The sequence below is a fragment of the Triturus cristatus genome, chromosome 4_1, assembly GCF_964204655.1.
Source record: "Triturus cristatus chromosome 4_1, aTriCri1.1, whole genome shotgun sequence".
NCBI classification, from domain to species: domain Eukaryota; kingdom Metazoa; phylum Chordata; class Amphibia; order Caudata; family Salamandridae; genus Triturus; species Triturus cristatus.
Window position 1 is genome coordinate 225,588,611 of NC_140585.1, and position 14,705 is coordinate 225,603,315.

At 45.4% G+C, this 14,705-nt stretch overlaps 1 protein-coding gene across 3 annotated transcripts in view; it reads left to right on the forward strand.

Moving 5' to 3' along the window:
• Positions 1-14,705, forward strand: part of LOC146854144 (uncharacterized) — a 198,969-nt gene that overhangs the window by 125,177 nt on the left and 59,087 nt on the right. The gene's annotated exons all lie outside the window — the stretch shown is intronic.

Consider the following 14,705-nt stretch of genomic DNA (forward strand, 5'->3'; position numbering starts at 1 on the left):
CTCGACATCCCACGAACCAGCCACATCTCCGGACATCTGAGAGACCTACACTGGCTCCCCGTCAACAAAAGAATCACCTTCCGCCTCCTCACCCACGCACACAAAGCCCTACACGACCAAGGCCCGAGCTACCTCAACAGCCGAATCAACTTCTACGCTCCCAAACGCCACCTCCGTTCAGCCAACCACGCCCTCGCCGCGGTCCCCCGCATCCGAAGAGCGACTACAGGAGGAAGGTCCTTCTCCTACTTGGCCGCCAAGACCTGGAACTCCCTCCCGACCGACCTGCGCCTGACCCAAGACCACCTCTCCTTCAGGAAGAAGCTGAAGACCTGGCTGTTCGAGCAGTAGCGGCACCCCCCCCACCCCCAGCGCCTTGAGACCCTACGGGTATGTAGTGCGCTCTAGAAATGTCTTTGATTGATTGATTGATCTTCCCATGTTCTTCTGTTGAAATGTCATTAGCTGTGCACCAGCCCCATCAACCTAGGAGCATATGTGTTTAGTTGTATTTTATTGAGTACATATTTCACGTGCATTGCTTTGTGGTGCTTTCTCACTTCAGGGAAAGGAGCCTTCTGCCAACAAAGGTCTTGTGCCAGCATCTGGAGCCTGCTACACATCCACATACTCGCCACCTAACCCATTCATCCATCCAAGTGCTTCCTCGTTCGTCACTTTTATCCATCCATACACACAATGTCATTCATTCAATCATCCATGCATTCACACACTCATTCAAACCCAATCACTTACCCATCCATGCCTTAGTCACTCACTCATCCATCTATTCATTCATCTATAACTCCATGGCACACCCAATCATACATAATCAATCATCAACTCTTATACCCACTCTCAGCTTCACCTTCTTACCAATTATTTGTGTGTGTGGGCCTGTGCAATGACACATACAAAATCGTCAAACAATGAAGAAACCATATTGATTAAAAAAACACAAGACTTATCGAGTTTGACAATGCTTGTTTTAAAAGCTATAGCTCGGACAGGACCCTAACTTTGCGTGCAATGACTCAAGTTGTGTAGTAGGAGTTCTGAACCCTCTTCCACCCCTTGGTGTAAACCTCTAGTGCTCACTCTTGGGGAGACATGTATACAAAGAGCATAACTTGGTCATCCAACTGGAGCGCAGTAAAATTCGAGGCCTTGGAACACCAGCGATAATCACCAGTGCCCCCAGTAACCTCTGGCAAGCTTGGATCCAGTATACATCTGTTGTGAGAGGTTGGGTAAGCGTAAACAGGCTGGGCTAGGTTTACGCAAGAGGCACACTTTATGTACATGTGAACAGGTAGGCATAGTTTAATCTGTGGCCAGTCAGTGGGGCTTTACCTGAGAACACATTCGTGTCTCTGGACAGATCGGTGTGTATTTACCTGTGTGTACATTAAAGTGTGGGCATTTGTGTTGGAGGTATACCCTATTTACAAGTCACCATGGAGGCGTGGCTTTAATCCACTGATATTTTCTCCCAGAGTGGAAGGCGGAGGAGGGAGCTAAAACCCAACAGATTACTTTTCATGAGTGCCCCTATCTCATCACAGTTTGACTTCAAAGACAGTTGAAGCCTAACTCAACTTCATTGTGAGATCAACCACCTCAGATGCTCTGTCCGTGGCACAAATAATTGCTGCCACCAATGCAGAAAAAGACATGACTAAAATAAAAGAACTTACTACCACGCACTCATTGAGAAGTAGTAGGGGGCCCCTTGCCTATGATGTTGAATTCCAAAAGTTAAAAACGTACAGGATGAGATAGCAGTCACGCAAAAAGGTGTAATACTGCAAGGCTTGAGAATCATCATACCTGGAAGCCTACGACACCAGGTACTCGAGCTGGCCAATGAAGAACACTGTGGTATTAACCCTCCACTCCACAACTGGTGAGTCCACCCACTTTGTTACTTCGAAGAGCCATCAGAACAAAACTACCACAATGGACTGCAGATCAATCAGTCAACACTGGCAAGGTTCGAGACACCGACACAACTCAGAAAAACAATTCAAACGTATGCAGATCCGGCTCAGAATGCCCAGGAGACCTCTTTGACAAAGGAGACTGGGTACGGGTTAAACAGGAACTAAAATGGCAAACAGACACTCTTTTTGCCGCTAACTCCCTAAAGGTAGTGGCATTCAAAGGATCAGTGGTGACAGCACATCGCCCTGGACAATCCATCACTTGGGACACATTACATTTCAGACACTTACTGCGACACTCGTCGAGTCCTGAGACCATGCATGAAGCGTCTCTGCCAGCAGGTTCGGCGCAAGCACCTGGTTCTATGTCACCATTGTCTGATCAGGGTGGACCTCGATCATCTCTGATCACTCGTTCCAGCCAACAAGTGCAAGCTCCCGGCCGATTGACTAAAGAAGTGTGATTTTGTGGTGATCCCCATTTTAAGTTAACAGAGAGGAAGTTGTAGCACATTTATGGTATACGCATCAGGACCCTGGTGGTTCTGGGGCGGACTCTGAACAGGAAATACGCCATAGGCGAGGAGGTGTTGTGGTATGGTTAATGTTTTTATTGTTTTTTTGTCCTTCTATCATCTCCAATCAGTAATAAGCCCCATTCCAGATTCTAGAGGCCCACACGCTTAAAAGATTGGACACTCTTCTTCAAGCAAAACAATTACTGGGCTACCTCAGGTATGATTTGCTTCCTAGGCCAACTGCTTTAAAATATCCTTATCGGACTGGGCAAAATTCCTAATATTCAACATATCCCAAAAGTCACTGCCATCTTTTCTCTTGTTTTTCCACCAATCAATCTTCTCAAAGAAGGTCACCGAACTTTTCCAAGCATGCTAAGAAGGCGTAGAGGTTTGAGTCCATAACTTACATATTTTCCTTCTTGCAATCCGAATTAAATAGAACATCAGATTTCTTTGTTGTACGTGTAGAGGAAAGCCCCCCAAATCTTGCTGCCTTATCCCAACCAAGATTAAGACAGTGCTTACCTCCACGGTGATATCAAATGAATCAGAGATGGTCTTAACCACAGCAAACCAGAATTCTTCTAACTCTGGACCGATAAAATACATATGCATGTCGTCTGCTCCATTTCTTTCTCACTGTTTACACTTGGAGTCACCACTTACCCTTATTTTCGCCAACCTTTTCGGGGTCCAATAAACTCTATGAACAGTAAAAAAAGGTTTGTCCTTAATGCAGCAGGTTTAACTACTGTATTAAGTGTAGATAAAGATACTTGCCATAACTCTTCCACCTCAGCATTCGGGCAAGTATCCCTCCCATGCGGAGAATGATGCTCTCTTCTTATCATTGGCCGCTGTGAGTAAATGCTGGTACCACTGTGCCACTTCCTTCTTCCTGACCAGTCAGTCTTGGAGGTCAATTTCCATTTGGTTTAGTTCCACTCATGTCCAATCCTGACTCCTGAGCCATGAGTTTACTTGATGGATTTTGAACCTAGAGATTCTCCCTTCAGTCTTAGAACTCCAATATTCCTAGGTTAGATTCTGTCCCTCACCTACCAGCTGCCTCATCTATTTATACCACTCTGTCTCAAAGGGTCCGTAAAAGCATCAAGCATACATTCTGGGGTACCTGGGAGTACCATATGGGAGACAACTTACTGTAGAATGCAATGCCCAAAAGTGATCTGACCTCCAACCATATTTTAGCTGCTGCTAGAAGTCCTTTTAATCTGACCTTCTTGTAGTATTTTGGAGCCCCAAATTTGTAGGAGAAGGCTTCCTTGGGCAGGCCGTAGAGCATTACTCTACAGATGGCACCAACTAAGGTCTCATCTGGACAGGATAATAACATTCTGTAGTTTTTAAGCTGAAAAGCCCAGCAATATAGTTGAAGGTCAGGAAGCCCCAACCCCACTTTTCTACTCAACTTCTTCCAAGAGAGACGTACTCCCTTATTGGCCCAGACAAAGGATGTTATTTTCCCCTGTAAAGCTAGAATGCTCTTTTTATCGAAATTGAAATGGATATTATCAAACAAAAAGGTGACTTTGGGTAGAAGAACATTTTTGACTAAATTAATCCACTCATAGACAATGGGAGGTTCTGCCATCTTTTTAACAGTTTTTGTATTTCTTGGCTGGTTTTCCCAAAGTTAACTGCGGGAAGTTTCTCCATGTCTATGGTTATTTTATCCCCAGATCGCTTATTTCTGTGACACTTGTTGTTTCCCCTTCATTTTGATTCCAAATCATTATTTTCATTTTTTCTTTGTTAATCTTATATCCTGAAAGGCCGCCAAAGATCCTCGCCTCCACCATGAGATGTGGTAAAGCTGAATGTACATCTGAGGTAAAAACAATAAACTTTTCTGCAAATAGCGAAATCTTTCTGGAAAAAGTCTCTGCTCAAAGCCTAAGATTGAATATGGGAATAAAGGCATTCAAGGTAAAGGGCTCAATAGAAAGATAGAAAAAAATAGGTGAAATATGATACCCTTGTCTTGTCTCCCTTTCTATTTTCACTAGTGGTGATAAGCTCTCATTCACCAAGATTCTGGGAGTAGTTCTATAAATCTTCCCTAATGTGTTTATCAGAAATTTACCCATACCAGAGTGATCTAATACTGCCATAAAAGAAATCCAATTAACGCGGTCTAATGACTTGGCGGCATCCACAGTCACAACTGCAAGAGGAACACCAATAGTTATGGCTAAATCCATTGTGCAGATCAACGCATGATTCAGCTCTCTCAGATTTCTCCCGGGTAGAAAGCCTTTTTGGTACTCATGTATTAAATGTCCCACTACCTTATTCCCTTATTCATACGGGCAGCCAAGATACTGGTAAAGACTTTATAGTCACAGTTAAGTAAAGAGATCGGACCAAAAGATTGGCACTGAAAAGGGTTCTTACCGGGCTTCGAGATTAGCATTATAACTGCTTTGTTCCACAATTCCGGTATTTGCATGTCCTCTACCAATATGGAATTAAACAGCTTAATACAGATTAAGATAATCTCATCCACAATTGCAGAGTAGAGCTCACTAGGAATCATGTCGGGACCCACAGCCTTACCTCTTTTTGTTTTTTTAATTGCTGCCAGTATTTCGCTGCCAGTTATTTCCTAAAATAGTTAATCTTGTTGTTCTTGAGACAGTTTAGGAAGCTGCTTTCCTTGAAACCAAAAATCTGTCAACAAAGTTTGTTGCAAGATCTTCTGTGTATAGTTCCTGAAAGAATACATTAAAGACCTCTCTTATCTTGTAGCTTTCTTCTGTTATATGACCTGTATCATTAACATTAACCTTCCAAATGTAGTTTTGATTCCTTTCCAACCTTGTTTTCCACGCCAACAATTTTCCACAGCACTCCCCCTACACTATTTCCCTTGCTCTACTAACTACCCTCTGTTGCCTTGCCTTCTCTTCTGTCTTAACTCTGAATTTTATTTGCAGCTCCTCGAGAGCTGCAACTTTCTTCTTCCTTACTTAATACTTCAATTTTTAGCACCTTTTCTTATCTCCCCATCCCTTCGTCCAATCTAGGGAATTCTGCTTTTTCTTCCCTTGCCCAGTTTACTGAAACTTTTAAGAGTCCCACTTAACTAGGCTTGATATACATCCCATACTATGTGCAGGGGGACCTATAACATATTTCAAGAAAATAATTCTTCTGAACCATGTGCCAGTTATGCCACCATCCCCTCCAGAAGTAAAATCCTTCTGTTAATTGTCCTCTTCCTTACCCCTGTGTGTCCCTCAGTTCAACCTGTAAGAGCAGAGCTGTGTGGTCTGAAAGATGGATAGGGAGATGCCCTATCCCTACCACTTTCTCCACTTCTTTCCTCTCCATGAAGAAATAATCAAGTCTGGAGTAGTGACTATTCTTTTTGCTGTGGAAGGTATAGTCTCTACAATCCCCCTTTATTGTGTGAAAAACATCTCATAGGTTGTGATTTTCCAGCATATCCACCAGATATACACTCCTCTTTGGGGAATTGATCTGTATTTGTATGGAGTATCTGTTCAGATTGTTATCTAAGAGGATATGAAAGTCCCCGCCTAAAATAATTGGCGCATTAAAATTGACCAAACTTGAAAAAGATGTGCCAGATGTGAAACATCATCGATGTTTGAGCCATAATAGCTCACTAACGTATATAAACTTTGATACAAACTAACCTCCGCAATAACGACCTCCCTCATCCACCCTATACCGAACCAACTCCACTCCTGATTTTGCTTTAAATATAAGGGCTATACCTTTAGTACAGTGCAATTGGTCAGTATCAACTACATTCTCCACACTTGTTTTTTTTTTTTTAAAAGATCTCTACATTACTGTTTCCTATGGTGAGTTTCATGTAGCCTAATTGTTTGTGATTTATGCTGCTTTAAATGCTGCAAGATAGTTTGTTGCCTTTTTTTTTATCAACCCTCAGCCCGTTTACATTCTAGCATAATATTTCCAGGACAAATGTCCCCTCATCCACTGTGCTCATTTTTTTGAAAGGCTGCTTCTGTTTAGTGCTATCCTACTTCGCTGACTCAAAACCTTTTTGTTTTTAAACATATTTATATTGGTTTTTGTATCATATATGTCTCGGCAGTACTTTACATATCATATATAGTCATTACAGTGCATCATAAGTACATACATTTTATCAACACGATGTATCCATTCCTTGAGCCGTGTCAGTGATTCTCGTGATTTTGCAAATGTCCACGTATCTTCCGTGTTATTACGGCAGTCTCCGTTCTTGACCGTACTTATTAACAAAATTGCAATAAACCCGCTTGTAACTCCCCCCACCCTCAACTCCCCGGTCTCATATGCACCATAAAACATCTTAAATAATTCACACTAAGCATCTGGGCTCATAAACATGTCATATGTACGTGGATAACACCATTTACCCTGTTCCACATGTAAAGTAGGGGTGTCCAACGTGCATTCAGGTTCTTGAATCAAATAGGTTCCTGCGCAATATCTGTTGACCTCAAGGCCTCAAGCATCACGTCCCATTCTAGTGCTATTGGCGTCTTGTGCAGGCCTCTAAGTTCTTCTCTGCGCAATGCAGCACTTTCAGCACTGCCCCAACGCAGTAGCTACGCATGCCAAGTTAATATGGCCGGAGGTTTGCGCGATTTCCATCGCATAGTGATGTCCCGGATAGCTAAAATAAATGCCAGGTCTACAAACCGATATTGCGCTTTATGTTTAGACACTTGTTTATGGAGGCCCAAAACACATTCCTCTACGGTGTTCAGTATGTCATGATGTACGGCTTCCCCTGAGATGCTCCTAACGGTGTCCCAGTACCCCCGCACTTTTGGACAAGTCCACAACATGTGAATTAGGTCTGCCCCTTCTAACAAACATCTCGGGCAGCAGTGTTGCATCTGAGGGAACATTTTATATAGTTTATGCGGAGTTAGGTAAGCTCTATGTAATACCATTGTCTGAATAAATTTAAACTTTGCATTCCTCGATGTTTTCTTTGGATGCTCTAGCATTCCTTATCTGTTAAGTCCCTGCCTATGTCCTCTGTCCATGCAGTCCCCAACGTGCCCAGGGTGATTTGTGTATGCGAACTTAGGCCTGTGTACAGCCATCGAACAAGGTGCCTACCTCTGCCCATATAGTAAACCATCTGGACTAGATCATGGGTGGGGGGGGTTCCTGTCTTTGCGGGGCCCAATGGGTTTTTACATACTGAAACAGCGCCGCATGTAGCAAGTATAAATGTGCCGGGCCCCGGTTTCATTAACTAAGGTGTCGTGGTCTAGCAGCATCCCGTCTCCAAACAAGTCTGCCCCTGTGTTGATCCCGGCATCCAGCCAGGGTGTTATTTTGCGCTTCGTCAATGGGATCCCTAACAGCGGAATGTTACCCGCGTATGCAGGGGGTGCATGTGCATATTGCAGCGCTGCTTTCCAGCATCCGAGTTCCGTGTGTAGTAGCGGGGGGAGGACTCAAAACTTTTTGTAATTATCTCTTAATGCTTCCCACCACATGTGCTGATGTGCTGTCCCCTCCCCCCCCCTTCCCGGAACCCTCCTAATCCTGAAACTAGGCCTATCCATAGCCTATTTGAGCTCATTTCTGAGGGAGTGTTATCTCGTTTTCCTTGCTCATTTATTTTTCTGAAGTTCCCCTGTTCCTTGCCTGTACTATAAAATTGTCTACATCTTCAGGATCAGAACAAATGTGCATTTGCTTGCCACATAACCTTCAGGATAGTGGGAAACCTTTGTTGAACATTAGCCCCCAGCCTTCTCAATTCTTTCATTCTGTTTCCAAACTACCACTGCCTGGCAGCAGTCTCCCTGGAGATATTTGATCTGATTTTAAAGGTGGCCCCCAATGCTTGCAGTGATTTTTCCTTCAGAGCTAAGCTTAAGTTTCTCTTTTACAGTGTAGGATAGAAAATTCACCAAAATGTTCCGGGGGGGTTTGCGCCCGGGTGCAATTTAAAGGGGTCTCTATGCACATGCTGGATTTCACCCTCAAGATAACAAGACCATCTTCCTGTGGGAAGGCACTTCTCAGCGGTTTTATCACAAAAGATTTGATATCGGTCGCTTCTGCACCTTCCACGACCCCCAGGATTCTAATGTTGTTCCTCCTGGCATTGTTCTCCAACTTTTCTGATTTCCCAGACAGCATCTTCTCTCATTATTTCAAGCGTACTACTACTTGAGCGTTTTCTTTGACTGCTATCTGGAGTCCTTGAATCCCACTTTCTAAATCTCGTGCACATTGTACTAGGTTCTCAATCTTTGCCTCCAAACTGGAGCAGGTCACCTGGATCTCTTTTGGTTTGACTCAGATATCGAGAAACGCTCTTTAATTTCCTGTGCTAGTTGGCCTAACATTCCCTGCACAGAGTCCAACCTCTTACAGTCACCATTACCATACTCTCCAGTTAATGGAGCCATTCCTGAGATATTACTCTGGTCAGCCATTACTCCTCCTGTATCAGCGTCTAACTCCTCTGTTGCTAAGCAGGAGAATGAATTTTTTGTGAAGACTGCGGATGTACTGAAACACCACCTTGTCCCCTCTCATCCACATTCATTATCCCTACCCTGTTTGAATGATTCTTCAGGACCTAGCTATCTCCACTTCTTTCCTCACACTTCTCTTCTTAGTTCTGATCTGACCTTGAAGTAGGATTTTAGCGAGGGGGTAATTTAGTGGAGTTTGGTGGCTAGAAAGTCCTGCTTCTCCTTTGATTTAGCAGTAGTTTCTGCTCTGTTTGATGTGGACTTTATGGCAGAATCTTTAGTCGAGAGAATACTGCTTTGAGGTTTTATGTGTTTAGTTAACACCTTCATTGGTAGGATGTAACTCCTTTTTTCGATATCCAAATTATCCTCACTTACTGCTCATTATGGGACCGTAAGGTATATCTGGTGGCACCCTCCTGCTGTTTCCTTCCCCCCCCTTGCTGCTCTTGTCCACCCTGAATGCTTATCTTCCATGTGTTTAATCTGTTGACACTGCTGGCTATCTAAATTACTAGCGCAGTAAACTTACCCTACCCTCAGTCTCATTGAGCTCCATCTCCATTAGGGCATGCTTGCAAACACAGTCTCCATCTGCTAATCCTACTGATCCTAGATGATTCAGCAGGGCTCCCTCAAGGCTCCCCAGGCGTAGCACCTCTCCTCTGCCACCTCGACATGTGCTGACTCCGCCAACGCTGCCACCGATGACGATGCAGCGGGAGAACGCTCTACACAGCAAATGCTGCCGAAGCTGAGCTGCCTCAATGTAACACCCCGGCGTACCTTGCGCTACCATCCGGTAGCCACCCAGTACCCTGCTGTTGCTGTTCAAGACAAAGAGGGTGAACTACCACCTCAGCACCTCACAAGTAACCTGAGCATCGCGTCTAGATTGTGTTCAATCTCTTCCTCTGGGACTCTCCCGACCGGCCCCACAGCCGGCCTCCATGTTCCCTCCACACAGGGATGGTTAATGTTGAGCATGAGAGAATTCACATTGTGTGATTGTATGCTGAGGAATAAAGACGTATTTGACTACAGCTCCAGTGTAGCGTATTTTATTCGCACGCTCCAGGGCTGGGAAAAACACTACAATTTTCAAGTCTGTTTTAAAGTGATTCATTTTACAACATACGTTTTTATGTATTTATACTTTATTAATTTCCTAATATAATTTTGTTTTCTAAACGGTCAGTGACCCATTGAGTGGGCTTTCGTGGAAAACCAGGAGTCGGCACACCCCTGGTTAACAACTGCTGCTCCAGAGATATGTACACTTTACAATTGTTGAATCAAAAGTTGGTCGCACTCTGCTCGTCACACCAGCAAGTTGCCCCAAGGAACTGTGGTAAATGTAGTGGCGACGGCGAGTACGCCTATGCCACGATGTATGTAGAAAAGTATGTGTTGCATTAGCCATCCCTGGACACGTGTTTCGAGGTAGTTGCCTCTCGTCAGCAGGGAGCAGGTCAGTGAAAAGGGGTGCCACGTGGACTGCCAAAATGTAATTAAAACAGGTGAAGTACCTCTCATGGCGCGCAGGTGCAGGTCCAAGGCTCGTCAGCCCGTTGGCTCAAGGGAGCCGTAATAAATGAATCAAAAGTTGGTCTCACTCTGCTCGTCACACCAGCAAGTTGCCCCAAGGAACTGTGGTAAATGTAGTGGCGACGGCGAGTACGCCTATGCCACGATGTATGTAGAAAAGTATGTGTTGCATTAGCTATCCCTGGACACATGTTTCGAGGTAGTTGCCTCTCGTCAGCAGGGAGCAGGTCAGTGTAAAGGGGTGCCGCGTGGACTGCCAAAATGTAATTAAAACAGGTGAAGTACCTCTCATGGCGCGCAGGTGCAGGTCCAAGGCTCGTCAGCCCGTTGGCTCAAGGGAGCCGAAATAAATGAATCAAAAGTTGGTCGCACTCTGCTCGTCACACCAGCAAGTTGCCCCAAGGAACTGTGGTAAATGTAGTGGCGACGGCGAGTACGCCTATGCCACGATGTATGTAGAAAAGTATGTGTCGCATTAGCCATCCCTGGACACGTGTTTCGAGGTAGTTGCTTCTCGTCAGCAGGGAGCAGGTCAGTGTAAAGGGGTGCCGCGTGGACTGCCAAAATGTAATTAAAACAGGTAGAGTACCTCTCATGGCACGCAGGTGCAGGTCCAAGGCTCGTCAGCCCGTTGGCTCAAGGGAGCCGTAATAAATGAATCAAAAGTTGGTCGCACTCTGCTCGTCACACCAGCAAGTTGCCCCAAGGAATTGTGGTAAATGTAGTGGCGACGGCGAGTACCCCTATGCCACGATGTATGTAGAAAAGTATGTGTTGCATTAGCCATCCCTGGACACGTGTTTCGAGGTAGTTGCCTCTCGTCAGCAGGGAGCAGGTCAGTGTAAAGGGGTGCCGCGTGGACTGCCAAAATGTAATTAAAACAGGTAGAGTACCTCTCATGGCGCGCAGGTGCAGGTCCAAGGCTCGTCAGCCGGTTGGCTCAAGGGAGCGGTAATAAATGAATCAAAAGTTGGTCGCACTCTGCTCGTCACACTAGCAAGTTGCCCCAAGGAACTGTGGTAAATGTAGTGGCGACGGCGAGTACGCCTATGCCACGATGTATGTAGAAAAGTGTGTGTTGCATTAGCCATCCCTGAACACGTGTTTCGAGGTAGTTGCCTCTCGTCAGCAGGGAGCAGGTCAGTGTAAAGGGGTGCCGCGTGGACTGCCAAAATGTCATTAAAACAGGTAGAGTACCTCTCATGGCGCGCAGGTGCAGGTCCAAGGCTCGTCAGCCCGTTGGCTCAAGGGAGCCGTAATAAATTAATCAAAAGTTGGTCACACTCTGCTCGTCACACCAGCAAGTTGCCCCAAGGAACTATGGTAAATGTAGTGGCGACGGCGAGTACGCCTATGCCACGATGTATGTAGAAAAGTATGTGTTGCATTAGCCATCCCTGGACACGTGTTTCGAGGTAGTTGCCTCTCGTCAGCAGGGAGCAGGTCAGTGTAAAGGGGTGCCGCGTGGACTGCCAAAATGTAATTAAAACAGGTGAAGTACCTCTCATGGCGCGCAGGTGCAGGTCCAAGGCTCGTCAGCCCGTTGGCTCAAGGGAGCCGTAATAAATTAATCAAAAGTTGGTCGCACTCTGCTCGTCACACCAGCAAGTTGCCCCAAGGAACTGTGGTAAATGTAGTGGCGACGGCGAGTACGCCTATGCCACGATGTACTACATTGACCACAGTTCCTTGGGGCAACTTGCTGGTGTGACGAGCAGAGTGCGACCAACTTTTGATTCATTTATTACGGCTCCCTTGAGCCAACGGGCTGACGAGCCTTGGACCTGCACCTGCGCGCCATGAGAGGTACTCTACCTGTCTTAATTACATTTTGGCAGTCCACGCGGCACCCCTTTACATTGACCTGCTCCCTGCGGACGAGAGGCAACTACCTCGAAACACGTGTCCAGGGATGGCTAATGCGACACATACTTTTCTACATACACTGTGGCATAGGCATACTCGCCGTCGCCACTACATTGACCACAGTTCCTTGGGGCAACTTGCTGGTGTGACGAGCAGAGTGCGACCAACTTTTGATTAATTTATTACGGCTCCCTTGAGCCAACGGGCTGACGAGCCTTGGACCTGCACCTGCGCGCCATGAGAGGTACTCTACCTGTTTTAATTACATTTTGGCAGTCCACGCGGAACCCCTTTACACTGACCTGCTCCCTGCTGACGAGAGGCAACTACCTCGAAACACGTGTCCAGGGATGGCTAATGCGACACATACTTTTCTACATACACCGTGGCATAGGCGTACTCGCCGTCGCCACTACATTGACCACAGTTCCTTGGGGCAACTTGCTGGTGTGACGAGCAGAGTGCGACCAACTTTTGATTAATTTATTACGGCTCCCTTGAGCCAACGGGCTGACGAGCCTCGGACCTGCACCTGCGCGCCATGAGAGGTACTCTACCTATTTTAATTACATTTTGGCAGTCCACGCGGCACCCCTTTACACTGACCTGCTCCCTGCTGACGAGAGGCAACTACCTCGAAACACGTGTCCAGGGATGGCTAATGCGACACATACTTTTCTACATACACCGTGGCATAGGCGTACTCGCCGTCGCCACTACATTGACCACAGTTCCTTGGGGCAACTTGCTGGTGTGACGAGCAGAGTGCGACCAACTTTTGATTCACTTTACAATTGTTACCCCATCATCCCCATTGGTAAAGGGGACAACTTGCACATTATGTCCAATCCTTGAGGCCACATCAGGAGTATTATGAGTCCGGTTATGGAGGCCTCACCTGGAGCCTTGTCTTATGCTCTGGAGGAAACAACTTGAGTGATAAAATAAAATGTCAACAAGCGAAGCTGCTTCTCTGAGTAGGGTGAGGGTAACGTGATTGAGGTGAGGATGAGGGAGTTAATAAAACAGTGTGCGATTCACAGAATCAGATATTTACAAGACAAGAGGCTCATATTTGCAGCCAAGTTATTCACAATATATCCAAACATTATATACCCATAGTTTCAAACAGAATCACCGTGATAAATCGCTGTTGGTCAAACTGGCTAATGTGGTAGATGTCGACGTTTCGACGCCTGAAGAGTGGTAGGTGGTTGCGTCCCTTAGGACCTCACCTCAATCACGTTACCCTCGCCCTTCTTTTTCCTCCTGGGGCACTGCTTTAAATTGTGTTAACAAATGTTTTGAACTACTGCTTTGTTCAGTGTGATTAAACAACACTGCACAGCAAGTATATTACGGTTCTTTCATTCTTCCTTTCTAATTTTGTATAACCTTTGTTTCTTTTATATGCATTAATCTGTTTACTGGGACCACTGGTCCAATGTACTGTTCTATACCCAGGTCCCAGTGACGTCATTTGGGTTTACCCTTCTAGGTAACTATCCTTGAGTAAAAAACAGGCAAGGTCTCCAAGATATTTGAACATTTCTTTGTTTCTCTCACCTTCTTTTGCAATTCTTTCCTGAATATTGCCCCATGCTGTTGTTGCGACCTCAACCATGTTTTACTATAACTATAAGTATATTATAGTTTTTGAATAGCACCTATTGTTGATGTTTTTGAATAGCACCTATTGTTAATGTTTTGAATCATGCTAAAATAGTGTTGTACATCCATGCACTGAACTGGGAGTTGTGTAACCTGGACCACACTAACGATGCAGTGAGATACTTTGGTTACCTGTGTGGTGTGTTAGAAGGCCAGTTAGGACATACTTAGCTGATAATGGTTCCCAGCACATGGCTGGCATGAGTGGCCTGGGGATTCTCACGTCTAAGGCGATGGGCGCGTTGGTCAACTCTTGGCTCATTTTGTAGAAGCGGGAATTTTCTTTATCCCACTTGTGCAGGGACACCCTTAGTCTACGCTTTCACATAATGACGATCAACACTGGAGTGGAACAAAACACAAGTTTATTACATTTCATGAGCGGGCTCTGTCATACAGACACTGCAAGTGTCTGAGAAGGGCACTGACTAGCATGGTTTCAAACCTGGTATTTATACAAATTTGGTACAGTAAGACAAGCACTAAAACCCCCTTTGTCATTGTTACATAATGCTTACATGCAGAACTGTTGAAACCGGATAAACCCCCTCCCACGTCACTTTCATAGATAGACAGGGTTGGTTACAGGCGTTGGTGGGCTTGCAGATGGGAACATCTGCGTGCTCGGGGTCTTTCGGCAG